The sequence below is a fragment of the Protopterus annectens genome, chromosome 7.part0 (assembly GCF_019279795.1).
Source record: "Protopterus annectens isolate FY-2018-M chromosome 7.part0, PAN1.0, whole genome shotgun sequence".
Classification (NCBI taxonomy): domain Eukaryota; kingdom Metazoa; phylum Chordata; order Ceratodontiformes; family Protopteridae; genus Protopterus; species Protopterus annectens.
Window position 1 is genome coordinate 1066835856 of NC_056739.1, and position 26877 is coordinate 1066862732.

At 45.3% G+C, this 26877-nt stretch overlaps 1 protein-coding gene across 2 annotated transcripts in view; it reads left to right on the top strand.

Moving 5' to 3' along the window:
- Positions 1-26877, top strand: part of DUT (deoxyuridine triphosphatase) — a 409598-nt gene that overhangs the window by 59261 nt on the left and 323460 nt on the right. The window lies entirely within an intron of this gene.

Genomic DNA, 26877 nt, shown 5'->3' on the forward strand with positions numbered 1-26877 from the left:
CCGGGGAAAGGGGGGCCTCCACAGCTTCTAGGTCTCCTCCTCCTCGGCTCAGCGGGCTTCTCCCTCCACAGCTTTTAGTTCTCCTCCTCCTCGGCTCCGATCTCCTTGTTTCTCCCCAGGACCCGAGGAGGAGGAGGCCCGATCTCCATCGAGGTAATCGAGGTGGCATTCCAGGCCTGCCTTGGTAGCCTCATCGAGATCGACTTACAGTATGTCAGATGCAGACTTGGACAGGATGATGCGAAGGTTCATCCAGGCCCAGCTGCGGATGGGAGTGCTCTTGCCACACCCTCCTTCGGGGGGGAGCTAGACACCCTTTTTAGTTCCGATTGCTCCTTCTCCGACCCGCTTCCTGTGTTTGGAGCGTTCGGAGCAGGGGGTGGGTCGGTGCCGACAGTACTTGGTACTTCAGATCCGACCCTGCCGTTGAGTCTGTCGGATCCAATCTCTCTGAGCCGTGGGCCGAGCTTTGGATCCGTGGGATTGTGTGCCTTCGGCTCCGTCCAGGTCGGAGCACACTGGTCCTTCGGATCCGGTCTCGGCGCCGGCTCCGATCCCTTCATCGGATCAGAGTGTGAGTCGGCTCTCTGAGCCCAGGGAGAGCGGTTCCCCCTCGGCCTTAGATGTAGTGGAGAGGGCTCTGTCGAAAGCATCCAGACCCCCGGCCCTTGTCTTGGCTCCACCCTGCACTCCCTCTCTGCTGGGCCAGGCTTCCATCACCCGGCCACAGGGACAGCCTGCTTCGATGTCCCAGGTTGTTCCATTGGAACAGGATGTTGCTGGCGAGACCTCCTCGGACAGCCCACCCGAGGAAGTGCCTCACAAGCACAAGTGTAAGAGGAGGCACGTGGACTCCCCTGAGTCCTTAACCGAGGACACGGACTTGGATGAAGGGGAAGGCTCCCCAAGATCACCCCCTGAGGAGGTCTCCTTTGGAGACATCATGTAAATGCTTAGGATCAGAGGTGGGTGGTCTGCCCCTAAGGCTTCCTCCATGCCCGTGTTTCTGGAGGCATTCGAAGCAGGCCTGTCTATCTCTTGGGCGTCCTCTGTGGCAGACCCCCTGGTGGACCTTATTACTACCAGGGCGTGGAAGGACACTGACACCATGGAGCCAGTCCCTAAATGCCTGGACAGGATACTGAGACACCCCCCCCCCGCAGGCCAGTCCCACTGGAGCAAGGGTCCCGCCGTAGATGCCATGTTGATGGCGGCAGCCACGAAGAGGGAACTAGCTCAGGAGAGCCCCTCGGTCCATCCACCGAGCAAGGAGTCCCGCTCGATGGATTGCTTAGGGAAGCGAGTTTTTAGTTCAGCGACCTTTTCGGTAAGGTCCCTGAACTATATGGCACACGTCATCAGGATGCAGCGGGATCTTATCAAAGAATATGCTGCTCCCCCCCCCCCGAGTTCATGTCGGCGGAGGACAAACAGTTGTACTCCACCCGAATGGCCACTCTGAGATCCATTTCGAATACCTCTATGCGGCTATTGTCCCACGCCACCGAGGGAGCCGCTAGAGCTAGCGGAGCAGGCCTAGTCATGAGACGTCAGGCCTGGCTTCGGCATTGTGACTTTGCGGAGCCCTTTAAAGCGTCCTTTGCGAATGCCCCTTTCGATGGTTCTGCCCTGTTTGGCAAAACGGTTCGTGAGACGCTAGTCCAGAGTGAGAAGGACGGGAAGAAGTCTGCTGTCGGAGTCTGCTTCTCTGCTCCCCAGCTGTCCTTTTCGACGAACCAAAAAGGTCAGAAGAAGATGTGGTTCTGGAAATTGCAACATTCCCAACCCGCTCCGGACAACCAGTCCTTCCGTGGCAGAGGAGGACAGGGAGGACGCCGCCCCAGGGGCAGAGGGGCTCCGAGGAACTTTGGGTCCAGAGAATCCTTCTCTGACCGGCCCACGCAGCAGCCCTGAAGGGTTGCCCGGCTGCTCCACTCTGGAGGCAGTCGGGGGGCGCTTCTCGGAGCACCTAGCAGCATGGGAGTCAATCACGTCAGACCGCTGGGTGCTTCGAATTATATCCAGAGGGTACAAAATTCCAATGCTTCATGTCCCCAAAATCAGGAACCTCCCCGATGTACCACCCGATCAGAGGGAGGCTGCAGCCGCAGAAATCCAGCAGCTGCTAGGAAAAAGAGCCATCCAGCCCGTCCCCCAAGACCAGCTCGGATTAGGGTTCTACTCCAGGTTCTTTCTGGTGCCAAAAAAGACGGGGGACTTGAGACCAATTCTAGACCTTTCCTATTTGAACCTGTCGGTAACCAAGGAAAAATTCCGAAAGGTCACTTTTCAATCTATTCTCCCCCTCCTACGGGAGAATGATTGGATGTGCTCTATAGACCTCAAGGATGCGTACTACCACATTCTAATGGACAGACGATCCAGGAGGTTTCTCCGCTTCCGGCTGGGAGCCAGTCACTACCAGTTCAGGGTCCTTCCCTTTGGCCTCACCACAGCCCCCAGGGTGTTCACCAAGGTTTTAGCAGTGATAGCGGCCCACCTGAGATGCCAGGGAATGCAGGTCTTCCTGTACCTGGACGACTGGCTCCTGACCGCCCCAACAAGGCATCTACTTTGCTCAGCCAGAGATTACTTTCTCCGCCTAGCCCCCCAATTAGGCATCACGATCAATGCGGACAAATCTTCCCTTGCTCAGACACAAGCCATAGAATTTATATGCGCCAGAATAGACACCAGAGATCTATGAGCCTTCCTGACTTCGGAACGACTACAGAATTTGCAACTTCATGTGCGGGCCATCCTCCAGTCAGAAGCCCCACCGGCAGAATTGGTCCTGAGGGCACTGGGCTCCATGGCGGCAGCAATAACGCTCCTTCCATGCGCCCGCTTAAACATGAGGGTACTGCAGTGGACCCTTCTAGTGCAATGGTCCTTTCAGTCCTGTTATGGTGGCTTCATGCTCCGGATCTCCATACGGGCCGACCCTTCTGCACTTCTCCCCCTCTCGCCACGGTGACCACAGACGCCTCCCGCCTCGGGTGGGGGGGGCATTATTCAGGCAGGACAGTCCAAGGCACGTGGAACGATACAGATACCTCCCTGCATATCAACGTTCTGGAGATGAGAGCGGTGCTGTATGCGTTGCAAGCACTTCAGAATCTTCTCCCCGTAGGAACTATTGCAATTCAGTCGGACAACATGTCTGTCGTCTGGTACATCAACAAACAGGGGGGAACCAGGTCCTACCCTCTATGCCGCGAAGCCATGAGAGTGTGGGAATGGGTGATTCCACCAACCGCTTTCTGATTGCAACGCACATTCCGGGGCGGGCCAACATCCTAGCGGACAAACTCAGCCGCACCATTCTTTCCCCTTACGAGTGGTCTCTCAACCCACTAGTAGCGAAGCAGATATTTGCAATATGGGGGTAACCCTGCTGCGATCTCTGCCTCTCCCTCAAACACCAAATGCGACAATTTCTTCGCTCTGATTCCCCCTCCAGCGGAAACTCCAAGAGACGCTCTGGTGCATGCTTGGCCGCCCGGTGTACTTTATGCCTATCCTCCTCTACCCCTAATGCTACAGCTCTTAAAGGCCTCGCGGTTGGGGAGCAGGATGATCCTCATTGCCCCATTCTGGCCTCGGCAAACTTGGTTCCCTTATCTGTGGTCTCACCTAGTGAATCCCCCCTGGATTCTGGATCCCAGTCCGGATCTAATCTCCCATCCATCGGGCTTGTCGACCCCAAATCTGGACAGTCTGAAGCTGACAGCTCGGTTGCTCCAGTTCCACTCCTAGTTAGGACTCCCGGGATCTCTTCACCAGTCAAAAGCCATCCTAGTGGCAGCGCATAAACCTTCCACCAGGAAAGTATACCGCAGTAAATGGAAACGTTTTTCCATCTGGGCGGAGCATCATAATCTAGATCCCTTTACTGCCCCTCTTCCATCCATACTAGACTTCCTAACCGGACTCTTTCAGGAAGGCGCTAGTTGCTCAACCGAATTGGCGGCCATCTCCCATTACCATGTGGGACATGACACAGGGCCCTTTATGTCGGCCAAATTGTGTAAAACCATTCTCAAGGGTACTTTTCTGCTCAGACCCCCTATCAAAGAAGCCGTACCCCCTTGGGATCTTTCACTAGTTCTTCAAGCCCTAACTGCTCCCCCATTTCAGCCTGCCGCTTCAGTGGATCTCAAATACTTGTCCTGGAAAACCGCATTCCTTGTAGCCATTACTTCAGCGAAAAGAGTTTCGGAACTTCAAGCCCTTTCTTTGAAGCCTCCTTACTTGATTTTTCATCCAGACAGAGTGTACCTCAGGACCAATCCCTCCTTCCTTCCCAAAATAGCATCGGAAACCAATATAAATCAATCCATAAATCTACCGGTCTTCTTTCCTAAATATCAGAATAAAGGAGAGTACAAGCTGCACTCATTAGATGTTCATAGGCAGCTACGTTTTTATACTCGTAGGACTGCTGGTCACAGGCAATCCGACCAGCTGTTCATTTCCTTTGCCAAATTCAATTTGGGGAAAGCAGTCTCAAAAATCACCTTGTCACGCTGGATTTCCCAATGTATTCTTTTAGCGTACCAAGCTTCTGGGAGACCTGCACCTGGAGGAGTTTGCGCACATTCCACTTGTTCCATCTCTACTTCTGCTGCCTTCAAATCTAGAGTTCCATTGGATGATATTTATTCGGCAGCCACTTGGGCCTCCTCTCATACCTTTATTAACCACTACAAACTGGACGTAATTTCTAGAGGGAGAGCATCCTTTGGCTCCGCGGTGCTCCGCAATATCCTTTCATGATGGCCGCCCAAGATTCAGGTAGCTGGGGACTTTGTCCCACAGGTTGCTGACAAATGAAGTCCCTACTTCAGATTAAGAAGTTATGTACTCACCATAACGTTCCATCTGAGTAGGTGGCCTCATTTGTCTGCAACCATCCCCCCCTCCTTCCCCCTGGCCTTCAGAATGAATCTATGTAGGTTGTTTATTGGGATACCTCTTTTGGGTATCTGTAGAGGGGCAAACTTGATCTGAGGTCATGGAGGGTTGGCAGGGGATTATGGGTGAGGGGAGGAGCTAGGAGCTCGGATCCATTGGCTATGAAACAAGTTGCCGGCTCGGATCCAAGACCCATAGGTTGCAGACAAATGAAGTCACCTACTCAGATGGAACGTTATGGTGAGTACATAACTTCTTATTTAATGTGTGTGATGGGTTTTAGTTATAGACTAAATAGCTTAAGGAGTCTACAGTTTTTCAGTGAAAAAGGCAGCATTTTCTTACTTATTAAAATTTTTTGAGGCCACTTGTGCTTTTTGCATGCTTTAACAAAACGCTTTCTAATGAGGTGAGCAACAGTGCATATTAATCAGTGTAAATAACCAGTATAGGTTTGGCCATCAGTTGCATAATTGTAAACTAGAGGCAGGACCACATGATTATATCTCTCTAGACTGCCCTTTTCTTAGAAAAAAAATGACACCAACTGTACGTACATGTGCAGTTTATTTTTAACTCTAATTTTTTGCACTTAACTAGTACTTTCTCTGTCTCTGCTTGAAATTCTAGCTTCCTGGTCTCCCAGGTTTTTAGAGTAATTGTTAGCGGTTCTGTTCGGTTGGTGCTCCATTTCTGAGTTTCAATACTGTATTAGCTAGGAGAGATTTTTCAGCCAAACTGGGCGGTTGATGTTGCTGTTTTTTTTTTTTTTTTTTTTTTTTTTTTTTTGTTAGGACTTTTGCTTAACCTTAAAGCTCTGCTTTCTTAAACCTGGCAGAAGATGTTTGCTATGCATAATGGTCTTGGAAAGTTTAGGTCCGTAGTGATATACCCAGACTTGGTAGAGTTGTTTAATGTTAACGGAACACTACACTGACAAATAATGCTACACGTTCAAACAACAAGAACACTGCTTATTCCTGTTAGCACATGAAATTGAACTGCAAGCTCATTGCCTGTGGAGAGAATTGAAAATGTTTATTCTTACCTCAAACTCATATTTATGATGGAGTGTTGGCATTGCTATGTATTTATTGTGCATTATACTAATCAGGATAATTATCAAATCCGTGCCAAAGAAGGTAAGTCCTCACCAAACATGTGCAAATAATTATCAAATCTGTGCCAAAGAAGGTAAGTCATCACCAAACATGTGCAAAGGGCAAGCAGTTGTTTAGGCTTATGCAACCAGTATGTTAATATTCGTTTTGTTACTAGGAAGTTCTTTTAGGGTCATCCAAAACCCCCTTTCAACTGAGGCTTGGGGCGAAAAGTTCCAAAAACAAATTTAGTGAGTGAAACGTACAGAGATCATAGCAAACTCTTTGAGTGCAAACTATTTGAAATGTAGTGATTTACAGATGCAACTAGGCTAGGAGTCTAGATGAGTCTGATAACTGGTTGTCAAATAAGGAAAAATTAATAAATGGGGGTTGCAGTAGAGGACAGTTTTGATCTGCAAGAGGAGTACAAGAATAGAAAAATTAAAATCTAAATTTTGACTGAGATCCATACTGAAGTGTGCTAAAAGAAATTTAGTGGATTACATGTAAAATATGAGTGAAGGAGGATTGCGTTATTAATCTGAGTGATCAAGGTTACAGAAAAGAAAATTCACATCAGCCGTTATGAAAAGAATAAAATTCTATAGTTACTGATGAGAGGAGAAACTGCAGTTTGATAGGTTCATAGGTTGGTTCATAGGTTTGGTACTAGGCTATCAGCCATAGGGCCTATACAAGCCTAGCCATAACAATTCCCTGGCTATTTCTTCCCACATTATTTACTTTCATGGACCCCTGTCTAGCAGGGTGACTGACTGGGCGATGGAAGTAGTACAGGGAGCAACCAGTTAACCAGGAGAGGAAGAGTAGGAACAGACTGAGCTGAGAAGAGTGTGGAAATGTTTGTTTTTAAACTGAGTTTGAGGTTGTCCTGAGGGTAGTTTGTAACTGGTTCCATTGTTTGACACTTGTCATGAGTGCAAGGCTTCACAGTGTGCATTTGAGACATTGTCCTGGTCAGAAATATCTTTAGATTGGAGTTCTCTTGTGAGGCAGTACCACTTCATCAGCACGATTTAAGGAAGGATATTTGGATGGTTGGTGCAACGGCTTTTTCCAGCGGATTTGTTTCATTTATGATGAGGAGTTTGTAACTGGTTCCATTGTTTGCCACTTGTCATGAGTGCAAGGCTTCACAGTGTGCATTTGAGACATTGTCCTGGTCAGAAAAATCTTTAGATTGGAGTTCTCTTGTGAGGCAGTACCACTTCATCAGCACGATTTAAGGAAGGATATTTGGATGGTTGGTGCAACGGCTTTTTCCAGCGGATTTGTTTCATTTATGATGAGGAGTTTCATCTTCCGATATAAGAGTTTAAAATCTATCACCAGTTTGTCTTAAGGACAGACCCACCCTTCTCTTTAAACTACACATTGTAAATTAAGCTCATTCTATGTATCCAAGCATAAGTGCATAATACAAACCAAAGATCTGTAAAACTCAGATATGCAGTTAGATGACCTTCTCTGTACAAAGTTGGAACATCTTTTCTTGAAAATATTATTTAGACTTGCTTGTGAATGGTGCACCTAACTTGACTATCTCATTATGAGTGAGTATTCCCCTTTTGTCGTCCTTGCATTACAACTTAAATTATTTATCATCCGCTCATAGGGAATATTTTCTTCATAGTGCCCTTGAGAAATAGTACTGCATCATATTTATCAGTAAAACTTGGTAACTGATTTAACTGTGCAGTAGTCTTCCTAGTTACTGTTAGTAAGGGCTGTATTTTTGCCAGATGCTCTAGCCTTTTGAGAGGTAACGTTTCATATTTTGGAGATGGAAGGTTGAGAACTATGGCAGTATTTGGTACTATATCCTATTATCTACACTTGTCTAAACTTTTTCTGTGTATTGGTGGCCCCTCTCCCGTGTGCGTATTAGTGTGTTCGCTTATTTTCGCAGGCTAGCTAAAATCTGTTCTGTAAGAAAATCTTCATGCAAGGTGTTGAACTAGAAGCACTTTGAACCATTGCATCAGTAAATGGATGTAGCCAGGCCATAAAACATCTTAGCAGCTCACCCCGTGCTGTTATATTCAGCTTCCTTATGATGCATTACCCTTTTAGAAAACCTTTTGCTGCTTAACCTGTTTTGGGGGATGGTGCCTATTAGATGAACCATCCTATTAAGACTATTCGGTCTTCCCTCACACGCACCTTTTGGTCCTACAAAATGTGTGATGATTAAACCAAGAAAGCGGGTATAATCTTAACAGATGAAAATAAAAATCTTTGCATACCCGTGAAGTATTTCAGTTCTTGGGGGACTGAATTCTGTTCCACACACGTTTGGCAAACCTAACAACAAAACAATCAGCTTTTTTATGTACATGTATACAGCATACATAAGGAAAATGTTACAGTTGAGACAAGCACAATAGAATGCCATTTAGCTGCAAGGCTGGGAAACGACACCTGAGCAGCATTCTTGTATAGAGATGTTTGAATCAAGCGGAGGTATTGGAAAGCTTAAGGAAGCCTCTTTGGGCGCACTTATTCAGCACCACAGGGCATGTACATCTAAGATGGAGGCAAACCTGCAACAGCTTTCAGTTCCATACAACGAGCCATGCCTTTTAATTTTTTTAAATTTAAAGATGACTGACTATTGGTTCTTACATGTTTTATTAACCCACCTTTCCTTTACTGTTTAAAGAAAAAAGTGCTAGTTAGCAGCTTAGATGGGTTGTACTGAAGTGTAGTAACCCCTGCTACAATTTGTGCAGCTGTTGAGTTTTCCATTCCTGAGGGATGATGCAGTGGTGGACATGCCCTAGCTGGCTGACTGCCTCAGACTGACAGAATTGGCCCTTTATATTACTTTAATGACAGCATTTATCTTAAATGCTGTCATTAAATTACTGCATGGGAACTTTTATCACATGCTGTAACACTTCAAACTACATTTTTAATGTGGTTTATTAATCAGTATTGCAGTCTCCAATAAAAATCCCCATCATACTGCAATTTCAATTAAATTTCTACTAGGCAGTTGCCATAATGTAAGTAACAGCTGTTGTATTGCATTTAGAGGGGGCTGTGTCCCCGTTAACCCTCTGACACGTATGTTACAGATTTTGCATTGTCTTGTGTTTTACAAGAATATGTAATAAAAGGGGGGTTGAGGCGATAACAGCAGCAATCCATTGGATGCTTTACAACAGTGTTGTCTTCTGTTATGGCAGTTGCTCTCTTTTTTGCAGTATATAATATATGCCATGTTTTATTGAGACTGAGTCAAAGTGGTTATATTTCTGTTTAGTGCACTCTTGGCTATCAAACTCAGTGTGGGAGGCCCGTTTTATCAAAGGTAGCTATGGGTGGGATTACTTCTCTTCCTTAGAATTAATTTAGTCCTGGAACGCATCAAGTTGCTAGCAAATCCTGTTTTAATAAGACCTAGCTTAACTTGTATGCGAACAGGCACTGTTTACTTAAAGCCTTGTTTGCTTAAAATCCCCAGCTAAGATATTCCAAGATTTTTTTTCTGTAATATATAATGATAATTCAGTGTATTGCTAGAAACATGTCTGCGCACACGTGTGTGTGCTCTAATTTTATGTATGGAGATGCATACAGTTTACATGTATACAACTCATAAAGTTGCTGGTTATATAGGGAGCTATTTTAGTTAGTTACTGGTTTATAGTTGCAGGATGAGCAGTACTGTTAGGTGTAAGATCTCTGTAAGCAGTTTAGTTTTTATTTGTAATGGTCAGCAAGACTAAATAGGGTCTATGATTCCATAATCCATACACTTCATTTTCTCAGCCTGTGGTAAAAGTAGTGCAGGTTCTGCAGACCCCTGCCTCACCAGTGACCAGAGCATGGATACACCCATGCATACTTGGTCTCTCTCTCTGATGTACTACCCCCTCTTCCTTCTTTGCACTTTGTCTCACACATGCAGTAGTAAGATTATTTCGGGGGCAGGAAGAATCTGTGCTATGCCATGGAGGTTTGCACCAGGGATTATTTTCAGTTTTTGTTCCAGACATAATGAGCATTAAACTGGGTCACCCTGTTTGTGGAGAGTGCTAGGTCAAGGCAGTGGTGGGAGAAGGAAAGATCATCTCAGATGGGGTCTCAAGAAACCAGCAAACTGGGCAACCAGGTGGCAGAAAAATGTCAACTGCAATACTTGTTTTACAGAATGGGGTCTGTACAGATCAAACAATATGTGGAGAAAGACTTGTTAGTAATTATTAATGCTGTGTGATTCCAATTGCAGACAGAGGTTAATGGGGTTATATTGTATTCAGAAGTGACCACTGGGGACCAAGCCGTTGTCCTGCTCGTTTGGCTACTGGTCAGACCATTATACCACACTTGCAGTACTGCAGTCAATTGCTGAAGTACAGATGGAAGGATTCAGCACTGATTGGGACCAGAAGATCGGAAGGAGATTAAAGGTCAAGACTGAACACTTAAGCATGAGGATGAAGAGCAAAGTCTGTGAAAAAGGCTTAAAGCAGCCAAAGCTGCTGTCCTTGGAGGACAGAGTACATGTAGGCAACATAATACGGATATGAACAGTCATAGAAGAGGGCTGACCAGAAAGAAAATTAAAGCGCATGGTGACCCCTGCTCAATTGGTGGGACGGGTTTTAACCTAAATTTGAGAAAAAATGCTGCTACTCAGACTCTGAGGGATAAAGATCTTCAAGTTTTATTTTCACAACTTCAGTAGTGCAGTCTGTTGAGCACACACAACACCTTAGGAAAGGTATTTTACGATCAAAAACAAGTGCTTTTAAGCAGCAGAGGCCTACATTGTTAAATTTAGATAAAGATCTGCACAACACTACTTCTGCTTTTTGGCTCTAGTTGTTAGTCAGTTCATGTGACAACCCAAACATAAAACCAAAAAAGGGGGATTTTCTAAAGACCAAAAAAAATAAATAAATAAAATTGCATGCTGGTTGGTCAACCTAACCAGCATGCTTGAGCATATTCCAGATGCTTCCTGCTTCACCGGCCAGACTTTTCTATTGATATATGCTACTGAGGGCAGACCAAATATAAAAAATTGGGTGCACAGAACTGTACCTGATTTTCCTTGTATTTGTGTGCTGTTGTGGTAGACTATATAATACGTGTGAGCTGTCTGGATGGTTGGCGAATGTTAAACTGAGAAAAACGGTTGCCTTTTTTTTATGTTCAACAGCGCCATTATATAAAGACATTATTTAAGAAAGGTAAGCAAATTCTTTCTTAAATGTCACTGTATAATAGCAATAGCACAGACTCTGTGTGGGTAATGCTGGATTTATTCACAGTTGGTGTGGTCTGATCATGAGGCGAATGGTGAATTTTACCCACAGTTGTCTTTATTTGATCATGAGGGTGAAGCCCTGTGATAAAACCATAGCAACTGTGGGTGGGTGTGGGTAAAGTATTTACGATCTATACTGGCTAAAAATTCTTAGTGTATGACATACCCGTTCAGGGTGGACAGCAGTTCCTATAGGCATATGCATGCCCCAGTGAAATACAAGTTAAATGGTCAAAACATTTATCCACACTGCTTATTGATGCATATTCCAAGAAAAATGGCTAAATATTTCAAAAAATAAAGTTAAATATATAGTCCAAACATATTTATAATTATTCATAATGTTTGTAAGTTGGGCTGCCACCTCCCTTAATCCCCTTCTTGTAGAATTAGTTTCCAAGGGTTTAGATTTGTTTAACTCTAAATTTTATTTTACTTTATAGATTAATTGGTGTTAGTGTTTTTAATTGCATTCACTTATTTAGTGTATGCATATAACTGCATTTACATTATGGGATTTAGTCACTTGTGTGGGCAGCACGGGGGGATAGTGTCACTCAAAGCAAGAGGTTCTCTGCTTTGATTCTCATCTGTGGTGCCTTCTTTGTGTGGTCAGCGTGTCCTCCCTGTGTTTGTGTGGGTTTCCTCTCGCTGCTTTAGTTTTCTTCCACATTCCATAGACTTGCAAAAGGTAGATTGGGACACCCTCTAAATTGGCCGTAGGTGTGTGTGTGTGTGTGTGTGTGTGTGTGTGTGTGTGTGTGTGTATATGAAAGTGTGGTATGAAACAGCTGCTGTAGTGCTAGCCACCTGGTGGTGTGAACCTTTGCTTTAGATCGTCCGTGTTGGTGACACCTTGACCCCGTGTCAAAAAATGTTGATGGATGTATTTAGTCACTTATGAAATGTCGTGTTTTACTTCATGTTACTGTGATGTGTGCAGTATGGAAGTAGTCTGAAGCAATGCCATGCACAGCCCCACTTGTTACTACCAGGCAAGCCTGTTAATGACCACAACCATGTCCAAACCTGGATGAAAAGTTGGAGCAATAATACTTTGAGATATTGCCAAAAATGTATATAGTAATAAAACAAAATGTTAAACAGTGTAACAGCTGTTTATCCAAGTGCAACAGTGCCTGACAGGGTGGACATTATAGGGAAAATAACAAGCTTTCCAAGGGCATAGTTTCTGGCCTCTCAACATGTCTGGGTGGTTTATTTCTCCAGTAATGCTCAACCTGTCAGACATTGCAGCTTGCTTATATTTATAAAAAATTTGGAAGAATAACTATAGCTATAGTACACATGAACATATTAACCTTAGTCTGCATTTGGTACCGTTTCTGGTGTGTGAGGTGACTCATGTCAGATTAACACCTGTAAGCTGAGGGAATAAGGTTAATAGTGATGTTATCAATGAAAAAAATGAACACCCTCCTCCAGTCATCTTACATTAGCTTTGTATTTTCTTTTATTTATTTTCTGTAGCAGGGTGCTATATTGGTTGTTATCTTACATGAGAGAATGGAAATTCAGTTGGTCTAAAATCAAACAAACAGGGCACCACAGGATTATTAGCCAATCAAATGTCCAAAAAATTGTTGTCAAAGACCTCTGCCTCGCTAGCCAGGAAGAGCAGTCCACAGCATAGTTTCTTACAAGGGGGCTGTACAGGGTACATATTTGAACATAGGGGAACAGTTGAACTAGCTGCAAACCGGAAGTCTCATGGTTATTTAGATTACTTAGTTTTTAACACAGTTTTTTTAATTTTATATACTCGCAAGCTTGTACGCACAAGCTCAGAGTAGTGAAGTGCATAGGAACGGTACATCAATGTATAATGCCTTTTAACTCGATAGTTTTCATTTTATTAGTCTTGGTGGTTTTTCTTCTCAGTTGGGAGTGTTTTACACATTAAAAAGATTGTACTTATTGTGAACATAACCCTGTATATTAAAGTAATGTTACTTCTATTTCTCAGTGGACTTGCAGCAAATATAAGCAACTAACGCAAATTATTGCTTGTTTTGCCAACACCTGAACTACTGGGGACTTGTCTTTCTTTATTGCAGTCCCTGGTGCACACATAATGACTATTTGCATCTGAAGTAGTTTACTTCATTTGGTCTTCAACCTGTGGGTTACGGGTTCGTATTGGATCCAAGCCGGCAACTTTATTAGCCTCTGCTCCGAGCTCCAAACTCCTCCCCTTATCCATAATACACCTCCATTGCCTTCCATCCCCATATCTCATTTGCCGCGAATAGCTTTAGCATTGTGTCTCTTGAGCTCCAACTATTCAAGTGGGCAAAACTTTTGTGAGTAGCTTTTTTTTTTTTTATTTCAAATTTGTCAGTTATTGTTAGTATAGGTCCCCTTTCTCCTCCCCTCCTCTTGGTGCTTCGAGTTTTAGGATAGTTATAGTAGTTTGTACTGTTATGTAGATTGTAGCTCCCCCCCCCTCCCGTGTTTTCTCTGTATATGAATGTGGTGAGTTTGTGTGTGTGTTGGAAAGAAACTGCCTGTTTTCTTTCTTGGGTTATATTTCTACACTGTTAGTATGGCTGAAAAGCTTGATGTTCTTCATCTCACATTGCTGCAGTCCTTACACTTGGGTAGTCCGCTGTCCTCGGTCGGCCCGAATATCAAAGTATAAGGCTGACGTCGGTCAGGGCGCATTTGACTGACGTCAGGACGTCAGGGTACAAATGCGCATGACCGACGTCATATCCTCAGTCTTTTTTGCCGCATGGTCCGATGCAGAAGCAGCATTGCAAGTGCCGGTTGGCGTTCTGAGATTTTTCGATTTTAGAAGTTTCAGACCGAGTTCAAAGTTGGCTAAGTACCCCGTTGGGGAATATTTTAGTTTTTTCTTGCCTCAGTCATTTACCGGATGTCAGAAAAAGTCAATAATTGCATTTCTTGTGGGAAACAGATACCGCATAGAGATTATCATACTTTGTGTATTCCTTGCTTAGGGCCTGAGCACGACGTTGTTGGCTGTCGCTCTTGTGCTCGATTTAATAAACGCACTATAAAGAGAAGGTTGGATTGTGCAAGGTTAGTCTTTGGGAAGCGGTGCAACTATAAAATGCCGTCGGATGCTCCGACGCCCGCTTCTTCGAAGAAGCGCAAGGACAAGGCAGTTAAGCCTAGGCTAGAAGAACCGTCTGTACCGGACGCCGGTTCTTTAGAGGTGTCGGTGGAGCCGGTGGCTCCACCGGAGGTTTCTTTGTGTTCCCAGGGTGAGACCTTATTATTGCAAGATGTGGCCTCTCAGGAGACAAGTCGGGCTGAGGGGGCTTCTCAGGTTACTATACTCCCCTCCCTTCCTAAGGTGGCTAGGCCCCCTCCTTCTGTTTCAAAGGCTTCTCCCAGGGGCAGGCCAGGTTTAGCTTCAGTTGGTGTCACCCCTAGCTCTTCAAGTACTGTGCCCAAGAAGCATATGCTTAAAATGGCAGAAGATTTGATTACTTTGATTAGGGGTTCTATGCCCCCTCCTGATAAGAGACCTAGGGTGGAGCCTGAGCTGGGGGGTTTTGAGCAGGCTTCAGATGTTTCAGAGTCTTCGGCTGAAGACTTACAGGAGTACTCTCCTTATTCTGATTCTGATGTGGATGATTCTACTCCTTCGGCTACTCCTCCTGAGGATTTTTCTTTTTCAGAAACTCTTCATTCCATGAGGGAGCATTTTAAATGGGAAGGTCAGGACTTCTCTGATTCCAGGAAAAGGCTTAGGGAATTTCTGTTTTTACCTCAGCATAGGCCTTTGGCTATACCTCCTGTTTTGGATGTAGTGGAAGATGTTTTTACAGAGGCTTCTCTTAATCCTGATTCTTTGCCTCCTGCTCCTGTTAAGCCGGATAGGTATTACAGGGTGCCTGAAGCTCACAAGTATCTTTTTAAGAGTCCTAGGGCAGACCCAGAAACTGTTAGCCAGGGGCCCAAAGGTGTTAAGGCTTCTGTTGTTAAAAATCCGGTTCCTGCAGACAAGGAGGCTAGGGCCTTGGATAGATGGGGAAAGAAAGTCTATACTTCTTCCACTCTTGCTATGAGGGCTCTGAATTGCCAGTTTCACATGTTGAAATACCAAAACCATCTCCTTTCACAATTGAAGTCCAAGGTTGATGCTCTGGCAGTTGGTATTGATTGTAAAGAGTTGCAAGATTTAGTGCATGTTTCTGAACAGGTGGGTAAGCATTCTTTGCAATGTGGTTTTGATGCTGTACAGGCCTCGTCTAGGGTGGCTGCCACTGGGTCAGTTCTTCGCAGGCACGCCTGGCTGAGGGATCAGAATTTGTCTGAACATGTTAAAACAAGGATTTTAGATGCTCCTTTACAATCTGACGTGTTGTTTGGTCCTCCTGTTGAGACAGTTTTAAAGAAAATGGAAGACAAGGCTAAGTCTATGCAGACTGTTAAAGATTTTTGCAGGTCCAGCCTCCAAAGTTTAGTAGAAATTGGCCTACTAAAGGGTGGACGATCCTTCTTATGATTCCCAGTCTAGGGGTAGATCTAGACGTGGTAAGGGCAGAGCTCAGGGCTCTTTCAGGCCTAGAACAGGGAGTTCTCCTGCACAGGCTTCGGTGAGGGCAGGGGTCAGTCCTTTCATAAGCAGACCCAATGACCTACCTTTTCAGCTGCCAGAGCCTGCTCGCCTGGCAGCACCTTTGGGAGGAAGGTTGGCACTTTTCAAAGAAAATTGGAGTTTAATTACCCAGGACAGATGGGTATTGGATATCATACACCACGGCTACAGGTTTTATTTCCATACCTTGCCTCCTTTCAAAGGCATGCCAGACGTTCCTCCTCAACAAAGAATAGAGGCTCACAAACAGGTTTCTCTGTTGCTCCAACTAGGGGCCATACAGCCGGTCCCTCTGCCAGAAGTGGGCCTAGGATTTTATTCTCGCCTGTTCCTAGTACCAAAGAAGGGGAACACGTGGAGACCAATTTTGGATTTATCTATCCTCAACACTTATCTGGACATTCCCAAGTTCAAAATGTTGACGTTGCAGCAGCTTTTACCTCTGCTGGGCAAAGATCATTGGATGGTAACTTTGGATCTCAAGGAGGCTTACCTTCATGTTCCTATCAGACTAAGTTGCAGAAAGTATCTGCGTTCGAGCTGGGACTTCTCACTATCAGTTCTCTGCATTGCCCTTTGGCTTATCTACTGCCCAGAGTGTTCACGAAAGTTCTGGCTCCAGTGATAGCTTTCTTCAGACTAAAAGGAATACAGATCTATCCTTATTTGGACGACTGCCTAATTCTGGCTCACGGAAGGAAGAGCTTCTTCATCATTTGGAATATGTGATAGCAGTGCTAAGATGCCTAGGGTATTCTGTGAGCGAAATAAAGTCCAGTCTAGTACCCTCTCAAGACATGTGCTTTCTGGGTGTGAGACTGAATACAGCATCCCAGATGGCCTTTTTAACCCCGGACAAACAAAAGAGTCTATCCCTTTACTTCCATCAACTATCTCATCAGTCCGGGCTGACTGCAAGGACAGTCCTTCAAGCCTTAGGGTTCATGGCATCTTGTATTCTGGTGCTTCCCAATGCCAAACTGCATATGAGGAAGCTACAATGGTATCTCAAAAATGTATGGACACAGCACTGCCAGGATCTGGACACTGTCATTCAAATAATACCTTGCATTCAAAAGGAATTTTTGTGGTGGGCTCAGGAATGTCACCTAAACAAGGGACTCTCTGTGACCCGGCCAGAGGCGAGTCAGATTTTAACGACAGATGCCTCAGACAAAGCTTGGGGAGCTCATCTAACTGGAAAGTGGATACAAAACAAGTGGCCTGTCAGACTACAACATCTACATATCAACATGAAGGAGATGTTAGCAGTCCAGTTTGCATTAATAGCTTTCAAGGAATTACTTCTTCCAGGACAGGTGTTGATTCTAACAGACAACACAACTGTCATGTGGTACATCAACAAGCAAGGGGAACGATTCTTATCCTCTATGCAGGCAAGCAATGATTTTGTGGGAGACTGCTCTCAGTTTACAGCTCAATCTTCAGGCAAGGTTTCTGCCAGGAGCACAGAACTCCTTAGCAGATGTGTTGAGCAGGCAATTATGGATCCCCACGAGTGAAAATTGGATCCTCATGTATTTCAGAAATTGACAGTGTCATGGGGAACTCCAGACATAGATCTGTTCGCTTCTCCACTAAACCATCAGCTGCCAAAGTTTTGCACAAAAAGGTTTCATCCCACAGCTTGGAGAGTGGATGCTCTTTCTTTCAATTGGAGCAATCTCCATGTGTATGCCTTTCCACCTCTGCCTCTCCTACCAAAGGTACTTCTAAAGGTCAGACAGGACAAGCCAAGGATGATTTTAATAGCTCCGGATTGGCCTCGACAGCACTGGTACCCATTACTGAGAAGTCTGGTACGGAAGCCTCCATGGCCTTTGCCTTCGATTCCACACCTGTTGTCGCGGGAGGACAGCCATTTGCTAAATGTCAAGCTTCACTCTCTGCACCTAACAGCCTGGCATATTCTGTTTTGAACCATAGTGGACCTCCACTTCCTCAGCAAGTTTTGAATGTTATTTTGGAAGCTAGAAGGCCTAGTACAAGGAAAGTGTACGCAGACAAATGGAAGAGATTTTTTTTTGGAGTGCAGCAAAAGATTTTGATGTTTCTGAGCCTAATTTGTGTGTGGCTCTTCAATATCTTACTGAGTTACTAGACAAAGGTTTGTCTTTCTCTTCTATTAAAGTTCATGCTGCAGCAATTTCAGCTCACTATGATTGCGACCCACCATTGTTTTCTCATCCTTTGTTCAAGCAATTTCTTAGAGGGCAAAGAATATAAGACCCCCACGAAGAGCTCCTACTCCTGCTTGGGATCTCAATTTTGTGTTGGAGAAACTCACTCTACAACCTTTTGAGCCTGCAGCTACTGCTGAGTTGAAATATTTATCATGGAAGACTGCTTTTTTGTTGGCCATTACCTCTGCAAGAAGGGTTTCTGAATTACAGGCCCTTATGGCGGTTGAGCCTTTCTTGATTTTCCATAAGGATAGGGTATCATTACGTACTAATCCTTCCTTTATGCCTAAGGTGGTTTCTAGTGTGGCTTTAAACCAAACTATTCATTTGCCTACTTTTTATGCAAATCCCCAAAATAAAGGGGAAAAGATTTTGCACACTTTAGACGTTCACAGGCAGTTGCGTTATTATTTGGACAGAACTAAAGGGTTCAGGCAGTCTCAGCAGTTGTTTGTTTCTTTTGCTTTGAGTTCTCAGGGCAAGCCTGTGTCAAAACAAACTATTTCTAAGTGGATTGGGTTTTGCATTGCTTTCTGTTATTCCCATCATGGCAAGGAGATTCCAGCTGGGATTAGGCCTCATTCCACTAGGGCTACTGCCACTTCAACAGCTTTTTTTGAGGGGAGTGGCAACCAAGGATATTTTGGAGGCAGCTACTTGGAGTTCTGTGCATACTTTCTCTAGGCATTATCACCTGCCACTTTACTCTAAGTCCAGGGCTGGTTTTGCCACTGCTGTTTTGCAGGGCATTTTGGCAGCTCCTGCTTCCTTGTAGTTAGCCATCCTCCCTTACCTCTGCTTTGGGATTCTACCCAAGTGTAAGGACTGCAGCAATGTGAGATGAAGAACATAGTACAGTTTTGTACCTACCATAAATGTAGATGTTCAAGATCCACATTGCTGCAGTCCAATCCCTCCCTCCTTCCCTCTGTAGTTAGAGGTGGTTGTGTGGGTTGGGTTGTACATATTGTGTATATTGTATATATTGTACATATCGTTAGTGCAAGGGTGGTTGGTTGGTTGTTTGCTGTCTTTTGGTTTTGACCTTTATTTTTAGGGTCTTCTGACATCTGGGGCAAGAAAAGACTGAGGATATGACGTCGGTCATGCGCATTTGTACCCTGACGTCCTGACGTCAGTCAAATGCGCCCTGACCGACGTCAGCCTTATACTTTGATATTCGGGCCGACCGAGGACAGTGGACTACCCAAGTGTAAGGACTGCAGCAATGTGGATCTTCGAACATCTACATTTATGGTAGGTACAAAACTGTACTTTTTCAAGCATTGCACTGAGTGTGGCCATAAATTATCCCCTGCGGATGGCCACACTGTGTGTTTTGTGCTTGGGCGTGGCCCGAGTGTGGACTGCAGCATATGTGTGGGCTTCATCCCCCACGCCATAAAAGATAGCCCAAGTTGGCCCAAAAAGGCTTTCTTCCCCCTTCAGACCGTTTTCTCGTTTCCGGCTTTGGTCACAGCGGCTGCTGTGGCTGCCTCTCCTTCCTCTCTTCCTTTGGCTTCTCCCTCCCAGGCTGGGACTCGAACCTCCTGTACCAGAGCCTGTGGTAGTGGAGCAGAAAAGATGTAGAGAAGAGGGGGAGAGAGTCTAAGGCGAGGGAAAAGAGGTCGCCGGACCTCGCTTGACTTACAAAGACACCACGGATTCCTGACTTCCCCTTTGCTCTGATCTCAGAGGTTCGCCTCAGTGCCCCGACCTGCCAGGTCGGAGTCCGTAGTCTGTAGCCTCGTCGTGGTTCACCCGATCCTTGTCTGACATGGATCTGGATAAAATGATGAGGTTTATCCGTACCCAGATCCAGATGGGGGTCTTGCTAGCCCCCCCTCCCTTAGGAGGGGGAGCTCACTTCCTTTTTTCCAACCTACATTTCCTTCTCCGATCCGACCTTTGGGTTCGGAGTATTCTGATCAGAGGTTGGCCTTGGTCAGGGGGTTGGCGTCGATGGTACCCGCTTCCTCAATGCCGGCAGCTACCTGGAGCATTTTCAGATCCGAGCCGCTCTTTGAGCCAGAGCTTTGGTGTCTGATCCGAGGGACAGAAACCTTTTTCTTTGGCTCTGACTTTGTCGGGCCAAGTTCCCTCCCTCTGAGTTCTGTCCACATCGGGCCCGGCTCCTATTCTGTTGGACCCGGGGAGACTGGCCTCCTTACTGGTTTCCCAGGAGGATCGCTCTCCTTCGGCGTTAGTGGTAGAAAGGGTTCTCTCCGCTGGACTGAGACCCCTGACTGCCCCCTCTGACTCCAACCAGACCCCCTGTCTACGGTCCCCATAATTTTACTAGAGTGACAGCCCATGCTCGAAGAGCCCCCGATGCCCCCCCCTTTAAGGAACAAGTTGCTTCCGAGCTCCCCCCCGAGAGCCCCACTGGAGAGGTACCTCTCAAGCATACATGCAAGAGGAGGCACTTGGAACTCCCCAAGTCCCTCACTAAGGACACTGACTTGGGTGATGAAGGTTCCCCTAGGTCACCTCCCGAGGACGTCTCCTTTGGAGATATCCTGCACCAACGGGGAGGTTGGTCTGCCCCCAAACTTTCTTCTGAGTCCGTGTTCCTGGAGGCTTTGGGCTCAGGCCCATCTACTTCCTCTGTGTCCCCTCCCGCGGATCCTTTGGTGGCTCTGGTCAACTCGTGGGCATGGAAGGAACCTGACACCATGGAACCTATTCCATAAAGACTGGATAAGATCTTAAGCCCCTCCATAGACCAGCTTGGAACAAGGGTTCCCCCCGCCCCGTAGATGCCATGGTGGTAGCAGCAGCCACTAAGAAGGAACTTGCTCAGGGGAGTCCCTCGGTCCATCCTCCTGACTGAGTCGCGGATGATGGACTGCCTAGGAAATTAGGTTTACGCTTCAGCTACCTTTTTAGATAGGACACTGAACTACTTGGCCCATGTCATCAGACTCCAATGCGGCCTGGTAAAGGAGCTGGAGGAGTCTTCCCCCCAAGTCCATGTCTCAGGAGGAAAAGGCTTTGTTTTCCACGAGGATGGCCACTTTAAAGGCAGTATCTAACGCATCCATGTGACTCCTTTCACATGCTACAGGAGGAGCGGCTAGGGTGGCTGGGTCCTGCGTGTCCATGAGGCACAGTGCCTGGCTCAGATTGTCAATTTTCTGAACCCTTCAAGGCGTTCTTTGCCAATGGCCCTTATGACGGCTCTACACTCTTTGGTAAGACCGTCACATTAGCCCAGAGTGAGAAGGATGGGAAGACACTGTCTGCAGTCGGGATCCACTTCTCTAACCCTCAAAGGTCCTTTTCCCTGAACCAGAGAGGGCAAAAGATGATGTGGTTCTGGAAGTCACAGTATTCCTGGGACACTCTGGGCTCTTCTTCCCCCAGAGGCAGAGGGGGACAGAATGAACACTGGCCCAGAGGCAGTGGGGGTCCAACAAACTTTGGGTCTTGAAACTTTCTCTGACAGACCTGGGCAGCAACCCTGTGGGGTTGTCAGATTGCTCTACTCTGGAGGCAGTCGGGGGGACGATTGTTCTTGCACCTAGTGGCATGGGAGTCCATAACGGACCGCTGGGTGCTTCAAATCATATCCAGAGGTTACTCTCTCCTTTTTGTGGGTTTCCCCAAATCTGCCAGACACCTCCCAGACGTACCACCCACGCAAAGGAAGGCAGCAGCACAGAAAATTTTTCAAGCTGCTAGAAAAACGAGCCATTGAAACCGTCCACCCAGATTAGTCTGGATCGGGCTTCTACTCCAGGTTCTTTTTGGTGACAAAGAAAACTGGGGACTTAAGGCCCATTCTGGACATCTCTATCCTGAACCTGTCGGTTGCCAAAGAGAAGTTCTGGATGGTGACATTACAGTCCATCATGCCATACCCGCAAGCGAGCGACTGGATGTGCTCGTTAGATATCCAGGATGCTTACTATCCCACAAAAATGCATAGAAGCTCCAGGAGGTTCCTCCACTTCCGGCTCTGAGTCAATCCATTACCAATTTCAAGCCCTACCCTTTGGTCTCACCACAGTCCCCAGGTTGTTTACCAAAGTGATGGCGGTGGTAGCGGCTCATCTGAGGCTTCAGGGGATTCAGGTCTATCCGTACCTGGACGATTGGCTAGTCACTGCTCCCACCAGGCGTCTACTCTCCCAAACCAAGGATTATTTCTTGACTCTTGCTCTGCATTTGGGGATCACAATCAACGCATCTAAATCTCTGCTAGATCCTGTACAGGTGATGGACTACCTTGGTGGCAGGATAGATACTCCTTTAGTGCAAATTTATTCTTAACCTCGAGAGAGTTCAAAACCTGAGGATGCATGTCTCCCTGATCTACCATTCTCATCTCCCAACGGTGGAATCTTTGTTGACGGCCTTACCATAACTCTTCTTCGTGTGCTCTGTTACACTTGAGAATTCTACATTGGAATCTAGCTGTACAGTGGTCCCTGTTGGAACTGCCATTGACATATCCAGTTCAACTCAGTTGAGTTTGTCGATCGTCCCTAGTATGGTGGACGTGTTCTATGGACATTTTGGAGGGATGACCTTTTGTTCCAGCCCCGGCCCAAACCACAGTGACCACAGATGCCTCCCAACTCAGATGGGGGGGGGGTCATTGTTAGGGCAGGACAGTCCAAGGTCTGTGGTCCCCCATGGAGACCAGCTTGCACATAAATGTCCTAGAGATGAGGGCGGTCCTCCTAGCGTTGCAGGCCCTTCATGCCTTTTTTTCCTCTGGGGACAATTGCTATTCAGTCAGACAACGTCAGTAGTCTGGTGTATATCAACAAAGAGGGAAGGACCAGATCTTATCCCCTTTGTCACGAGGCGGTCCTCCTAGCGTTGCAGGCCCTTCATGCCTTTTTTTCCTCTGGGGACAATTGCTATTCAGTCAGACAACGTCAGTAGTCTGGTGTATATCAACAAAGAGGGAAGGACCAGATCTTATCCCCTTTGTCACGAGGCCATGAGTGTGTGTGGGAATGGGCGATCTCCACCGGTCGCTTTCTCATCGCAGTGCACATTCCGGGACAGTCCAACATCCTAGTGGGCAGGCCAAGTCAGACTATTCTGATGCCTTATGAGTGATCTCTGAATCTGTCAGTAGGAGAACAGATCTTCAGCGAGTGGGGTCCACCTTGCTGCGATCTCTTCACATATCCTTCCAACACCAAGTGCAGCAAGTTTTTCGCTCTGAACCCCCTGCTGGGGGAATCCTCCAGAGAAGCTCTAGTTCATGCTTGGTCTCCCAGTTTTCTGTATGCTTGCCTGCCAGTATCTCTCATTCCGAGCTTTGTACAGAAAGCTTGTTGACTGTGGAGAAAAGTGATCCTCATTGCCCTGTTCTGGCCTTGCCAGGTATGTTTGCCTTCCTTTGGTCTCACCTTCTGGCTCCGCCTTGGATCATAGATCCCATTTAGGATTTAAGATCACACCCATCAGAATCTGGACAGCCTGAAGCTCGGAGTTTGGCTGCTCCTGTACCCGTGATTGCTAGGACTCCTGGACTAGTCGCCTGGCTGCTTACAAGTCTTCGACCAGGAAGGTTTATCGCAACAAGTGAAAACGATTTTCCTTTTGGGCCTCTCAAAGGAGTTTAGACCCTTTCATGGCTCCTATTTCAGCCATTCTTGATTTTCTAGCTGATATTTTTCAACATGGAGCTAGTTCTTCTTCTACTGTCAAAGTTCAGTTGGCTGCCATCTCTCATTTTCATGTGGGTGAGAATTCTGCCTCTTTAGCCTCTTCCAGACTGTGTAAAGCCTTTATCAAAGGCACCTTTTTGTTATGCTCCCTGGTCAAAGATCCTGTTCCCCCATGGGACCTTACTATGGTTCTTCAAGCGTTGGTCGCTCTGCCTTTTGAGCCTGCCGCAACTGCAGATCTGAAATGTTTATCTTGCAAAACAGCTTATCTGGTGGCTATTACCTCTGCAAAAAGAGTTTCAGAATTACAGGCTTTGTCCATCAAAATTCCTTTCATGATTTTTCACAAAGATAGGGTTTCCCTTCGAACCAATCCATCCTTTCTTCCTAAGGTGGCATCACCAGTCAATATCAATCAGACCATCAGTTTGCCTGTGGTTTTTTCCTAATTTTACTAAATGATGGAATACAAACTCCCCATGTTGGATGTTCATAGACAGTTGCGATTCTACTTACACAGGACAGAAAATTTCCGTACATCTGCTCAATTGGTTGTATCCTCGTATAAACGCTTTTTGGGGGAAACCCATCTCCAAGGTCACTGTAGCTAGATGCATTTCTTCCTGCATCTGCAGGTTTATAAGGACAGAGGCATGTCTCTTTCAGGTTGGGTGAAAGCTCATTCCACTAGGTCCATGGCTACGTCTGCGGCCTTTTGGTCTAGAGTGTCTTTTGATGATATTTGTTCTGCAGCTACTTGGTCCTCATCTCATATGTTTATTTCTCATTACAAATTGGATTTGACTTCAAGGAGGAGAGCATCCTTTGGTTCTGTGGTGCTGCGGAATATCCTTCCATGAGGGCCTCCCAGGAGTTTAGTAGCTGGGGACTCTGTCCCACAGGTTGAAGACCAAATGAAGTAAACTACTTCAGATAAAGAAGTTATGTACTCGCTATAAAGTTCCATCTGAGTTAATGTACTTCATTTGTCTTCAGCCGTCCCTCCCTCCTTCCCCTGGACCTTGGCATATGATTAGCCTGCGGGCTGCAGTATAGGTCACAAGTAAAAAATGTTTCCCCTTCAGGTTGGGTACTCGGAATAAGGTTCAGCAAACTCGATACAAATGAAGTACAATTACTCAGATGGAATGTTATGGTGAGTAAATAACTTTTTTTTTTTTTTTTTTTTTACTTTATTCCAGTCCCCTGAGAGAGAAGAGCAGGCTATTTTGTGTCGGCAGCAATTATATGTGTGGAAATGAACAGACTTAATTTAATTGTCAGTAAGCAACAAACTGGCATTTTGCAAACCGCGTGTGTAGTAGAAGTAGAATTTAAGCAGATGTTAAGCTGATTAAAAGGCAAAACAGTTCATATACACACACACACACACACACACACACACACACACACACACACACACACACACACACACACACACACTGCTAGTCTGGATCATTCAAGCTATTGCAGAACGACAATTCATGCATACACTAATGCTCAAAATTTATCTAAAGCTTGTGTTTAAATGCATAGACCTTTTTTCACTTTTTACTAAGCACTAAAGTAATATGTTTGCTTATCGGAAGGAACCACAGTTAATTTAAGGTGTGTGATGGGTTTTAGTTATGGACTAAATATCTTTAGGAGTCTACAGTTTTTCAGTGAAAAAGGCAGAATTTTCTTGTGTCAAAAAATTTTTTTGAAGCCACTTTGCTTTTTGCATGCTTTAACAAAACACTTTCTAACGAGTTGAGCAGCAGTGTATATTAACCAGTGTAAATAACCAGCATAGGTTTGGCCATCAGTTACATAATTAAACACTAGAGGCAAGAGCATGTGATTATACCGGACTAGACTGCCCTTGGCTTAGAAGAAAAAATGTAGACACCAACTGTACGTACATGTGTAGTTTATTCTTAACTCTAAATTTTTTTGCACTTAATTAGTGCTCTGTCTCTCTCTCTCTGCTTGAAATTCTGGCTTCCTAGAGTCCCAGGTTTTTGGAGTATTTGTTAGTGGTTCTTTTCGGTTGGTGCCCCATTTCTGAGTTTCAATACTGCAATATTAGCTAGGAGAGAATTTCAGCCAAACAGGGTGGCTGATGACATTTTTTTTTTTTTTCTCTTAAACCTGGCAGAAGTTTGCTATGAATAATGGTCTTGGAAAGTTTAGGTCCATAGTGATATTCACAGGCTTGGTAGAGTTGTTGAATGTTAACGTAATACTACACTGACAAATAATGCTACATACTCAAATAACAAGAACACTGCTTATGCCTGTTAGCACATGAAATTGAACTGAAAGCTCATTGCCTGTGGAGAGAATTGAAAATGTTTATTCTTACCTCAAACTCATATTTATGATGGAGTGTTGGCATTGCTATGTATTTATTGTGCATCATACTAATCAGGATAACTATCAAAGCCATGCCAAAGAAGGTAAGTCATCACCAGACATGTGCAAAGGGTAGGCAGTCATTCAGGCTTATGCAACCAGTATGTTGTTAATATTCATTTTGTTACTAGGAAGTTCTTTTAGGGTCATGCAAAACCCCTTTTCAGCTGAGGCTTGGGGAGAAGTTCCAAAAACAAGTTTAGTGAAACGTACAGAGTTTATAGCAAACTGAGTGCAAACTGTTTGAAATGTAGTGATTACAGGCGCAACTAGGCTAGGAGTTTAGATGAGTCTAATAACTGGTGGTCAAATAAGCTAAAATTAATAAAAGGGGGTTGCAATACAGGACATAGTTTGGATCTGCAAGAGGAGTACAAGAATAGAAAAATTTAAAATCTAAATTTTGACTGAGATCCATACTAAAATGTGCTAAAGGAAATCTAGCGGATTGCATGTAAAATTTGGGTGAAGGAGGATTGCATTATTAATCTGTGTGATCAAGGTTACAGAAAAGAAAAAGTTAAGGATTCACATCAGCCGTTATGAAAATGACAAAATTCTATAGTTACTGATGGAGAAACTGTGGTTTGATAGAAGGAAGTAGAACAGGGAGCAACCAGTTAAGTAGGAGAGGAAGAGTAGGAACAGACTGCGAGTTGAGAAGAGTGTGGAAATGTTTGATATCTCGCCTACATTCTTACCCGTGGGTTCGGAGAAGAATATCTGC